Source organism: Cannabis sativa, chromosome X (assembly GCF_029168945.1).
Source record: "Cannabis sativa cultivar Pink pepper isolate KNU-18-1 chromosome X, ASM2916894v1, whole genome shotgun sequence".
NCBI classification, from domain to species: domain Eukaryota; kingdom Viridiplantae; phylum Streptophyta; class Magnoliopsida; order Rosales; family Cannabaceae; genus Cannabis; species Cannabis sativa.
The window spans coordinates 59938958-59943320 of record NC_083610.1 but is presented as its reverse complement, the minus strand read 5'-3'; the positions used below and the strand labels follow the sequence as shown (position 1 = coordinate 59943320).

The 4363-nt window shown below is 36.1% G+C and overlaps 1 pseudogene; it reads left to right on the top strand.

The window, feature by feature from the left end:
* The first annotated feature begins 706 nt into the window (after window positions 1-706).
* On the top strand, window positions 707-823 carry LOC115703376 (small nucleolar RNA R71; annotated as a pseudogene).
* The last annotated feature ends 3540 nt before the right edge of the window (window positions 824-4363 follow it).

Below are 4363 nucleotides of genomic sequence, written 5' to 3'. Positions count from 1 at the left end.
TTCAGGCCCATCATACTTCTTACCGCTCCTCAGGGTAATTGTCTTGCAGTTTTCCTTAGGATTAACTTCAGTTGTACTAGGCAATTTTCCTTGAGGACGGGTTGCTACCTGAGTTGCTAGTTGCCCCATCTAAGTCTGCAAATCTTTAATGGAAGATCTAGTTTCAGTTATAAATTGTAAATATAAATCTGTCTGCAAACTAGAATTTCCACTAGAGCTTTGTTGCTGAGTATACTGTTGGTTCTGTGTCTGGTTCTAATTTCTTTGCTGATAGAACCCACTGTTTCTTCGGTTACCTCCTTGGTTGAACCCATAATTGTTTTTCTGAGAATAATTTCCAATGGCTTTTGCTTCATCCATTGGCAAATCATCCACATCTACCTGACACTCAGAAAAGTGATGGGGACCTCCACATATCTCACAAACCACTTGGGCTTGTTTGGCTTGTCCTGCGATCAGCTTTGTTAGGGCCTCAACCTGAGTTGTCAGCTTTGTAATGGCATCAACCTCTAGCACACTAGCTACCTTCTTAGTTTGACTTCTTTCAGTTGGCCACTGCTGATTTTTTAGGGCCATCTCTTCCAACAGATCATAAGCCTCATTCGCACTCTTTCTCATAAATGCTCCACCAGCTGCTGCATCTATAAGAGTTCTAGTGTTACCAACCAGCCCGTTGTAGAAGTTGTGAACCAGTATCCACTTCTCTATACCATGATGAGGGCACTTTATGATGAGATCCTTAAACCTCTCCCAAGACTAATGGAGAGATTCATTATCTTGCTGACAAAAGTTGTTGATTTCTCCTCACAACTTGGCTGAGTTTGCTAGAGGAAAGAACTTTGACAAAATTTCGTTGCCAAGTCATTCCAGGTGGCAATGGAGTTAGGTGGCAGGGAATTCAACCAACTCTTGGCTCGTTCTCTGAGTGAGAATAGAAATAGTCTCAGACGGATGGCATCATCACTAACTCCATTGACCTTAAAAGTCTCACAAATTTCCATGAAGTTCGATAGATGCAGATTAGGATCTTCAGAAGGGACTCCACCAAACTGGACTGAAGACTGCACCATTTGGAGAATGGCAGGCTTGATTTCAAAGTTGTTAGCATCCACTGCCGGTGGCCTAATGCATGACTGAACCCCCGTAAGAGTTGGGAGGATGTAATCTCTCAAGCTACGCCCATTAGCTTGATCTTCAACGACACCTCTGTTATTACCGTTGTTTCCTCCATTATTCACAACATTAGCATTGTCAGCCATGATTTCTGATGTTTCAGCAGGTGCTGAAACTCTCTCTTGCCTTTTGTTCCTCCTGTTTCTCCTACAAGTTTTCTCGATTTCAAGGTCAACTGGTAATACTACTGCTTGCCCTCTGAAATAGATAAAAGTAGTTTTGCAAGAGACAAGTTAGAAATTCAAGAGAAATATACCAAAGTAGAAGTTAGTATAATTTTGTGTAATATCAATCTTTATACAATTCCCCGGCAACGGTGCCAAAAACTTGTTACGAAAATTATGAATACTATGCAAGTATACGCAGTCAAGTAGTAGCTCACGCAAGTGAGGTTGAGCCACAGGGAATTGGATTAATTACTACTAAACTATACTTATAATTCTATTTGGCAAATCAAAATTATGTATGATTTAAAATGAATGAAAGTAATTCAAAAAACTTAATAACACAATTGAAAGTTGAGCAAGATGAGATAATAGGGAGGAGAATCCTGTTGTTTGTTTACCCAATTGTTAATGCCTAATTGCTATCCTATTCTTGAAGTGAATGACATATTATAAATTAACCTAGCTCTTTTCAGATCTTCTAGGTTCTAAATCACATGTTCTCTAATTAATTCCTTAATTAAACTAACATGAAATCAGCATTAAGCAATAACCTACTTGTCACATAAGTCATGTGAATACTCTCGTTTCACATAGAACATCGATTATCCAATTTTACCATTCTCAATTCTCACTTTTCAGATTTCGAATTGAGATCATAAAGCATGCACAAGGTGATCAATCTTAAACATGAAATTAAGCACAAATAAAGATAATTTCACAAACAAGAATGGAGGGATGGCAACTATGCATTAACTAGGCAAAAACATTAAACAACATTCATCATCCTCCCTAAATGGGAAATTTAGTTCAGAAATAAATCCATAACCATTCCTATGACAATATTCAACATAAATAAATTAAAGAGGAATAAAGAAAGAAACTGTTGGTGGATGAATTCTGGATCTTCACTTTGAATTACTCTACTCTTCCTGCTGCTTTCTGCTGTGTTTTAGGTCTCAAAATCGCTTCCCTTCACTTCCAATCGCAGTTTTCTATTTATAAGTGATTTTTAGGGTTCGTCGGACAATTTTACCCCTGGGTCGTACGGGATCTCGCCGCGGCCAAGCTGTAGCTCGCCGCGGCCAGATAGACATCAAAAATCCTGCTTCTATAACTTTTATATAGCCGCGGCGAGGGTGTATCTCGCCGCGGCCAGATGTACCTCTAAAAAACTGCTTCTGTAATTTCACTATGGCCGCGGCTAGAGTGTACCTCGCCGCAGCCAGATATGCATAAGTAAGAAAAATCGAGTTTTTCTTGGCTCCGCTCATCTTTTAATGCACTTTTGCATCCCGAGACCTCTGTAACTCCGAGGAACCTAAAAACTTAGAAAACACGCATAAATCTGTCCTAAAACAACGAAAAACGAACATAAAGTCAATCCAAAATATAGGCTAAAAGTAGCCTAACAATTTTACAAAAATACTGTACGGTTTTATATGGTTTTATGCTGTCTTTTTTAAATAGTATGAAATTTCCTTTGTGCCCCATAACACCACATGTTTCGTTGCATGGCTTTTTTTTTATTAATTAATTTTTTAAAAAAGTTGCTCATTTGATGTTGATGGTCAATTTATGGCAGATCTCCTTTTTAAAAGAAAAATAACAAATAAAATAAAAAAAAAAACTTTTCATATTATAAATAACCGCCATTGTTGTACCCTTTTTCTTCTTCATTCATTTTTCCTTTTTTTTAGTTTTTGAAATTTAAATATGTATGAGTGTGGTTGGTTTTGAGCAATTTTCTTAGTAGTAGAGTTTTGATCAGTTTTCATTTTTTATTTGAAACCCATTTTTCCTCTAATTTTTTCCCTACTGATCGTTGTGCATTTTCTCCTATAAATTTCCGTTTCAGTTTTCTTTTCCATGATTGTCACACGGTCTAAGTCTTCATCCTCCCTGTAGTTAAGAAAACCCAAAACACCCGTAAATCTAAGTTACCCCAATCTACAATGTGGAAGCTGAAATTGAAAGACAATCCTCCAAGTCGTTCTTCCCCTACTCCTTCCAAACGCAAGTTAGATGTTCATTCTCCTTCTAAGAGAGTTTCTAAATGTCATCGAACTATTGAGGAGGAGTCTAATTCTAATTTTGAACTTGACGATGAGTTCATTCAATTAGCTAAAGTTGTCAAGGTGAGTCGTTTGTTTTTATATTTTTTTAGGATTTATGTGTTCTTTTTTTATAATTTGCATGTTGTTGTGTTTTGATTTTTTTATTTGTAATATAATAGTGTTCTTTTTTAAATTTATATTTTGTATGTTTTGTTCTTTTGAGTTGATTTATACGTTCTATAACAGTTGTATTCTTCTCCTTTTTTTCTTTATGTTTTTCTTTAGGGAAAAAAGAATACCCCTATTGTGAATATCCCTTCTGAATCTGGGTTTGAAGCCTTCTACTGATATTGTTGTTGAGGTTTGTGGACTTTTTTTTCTTAATTTTCAATTTTTTTTTTATTTTTCTAGTTGTTTTCGTGTTGTTTTTCAGTTGTTTTGAAATGAATATGCATATTATTAATCCAGGATTGCACATGTAAATATAGACGATCCCAACATTATCATTCTAAAGTAATAACTTCTGGTTATTATCCAGTCATTAACGATATTAAAACTATTCTAACCCCAACCCAATTGAAAATCTTTTCGCAAATTGTTTTTGGTCACTTCCTTCGAATTCCGGAGTACATTATGTTGGAAATATTTTACCAGGATTTAGATTTACTACCATGTATGTTTCGTTAACATCCTAATATGAATTCTAAAACAATAAAATAAACACATATAAAGTTTAGGAAACCTTACATTTGGTGCAGCGGAATATAATGACTCCTTCCATTCAGATCTCTAGCCCTTGATTCCTTTTTGTAGCAGAACATAATCAAGATCTGAACTTGGATCTCTTTCTCTCCTTCCTTGATGCTGATTCTCCTTCTTGTTGGTTGGATTCTACATAATCTTTCACACTATGATTGAGATACCACTTGATGTGCGTGGGCACTCACTCATTCACTCAAGGCTGAACAA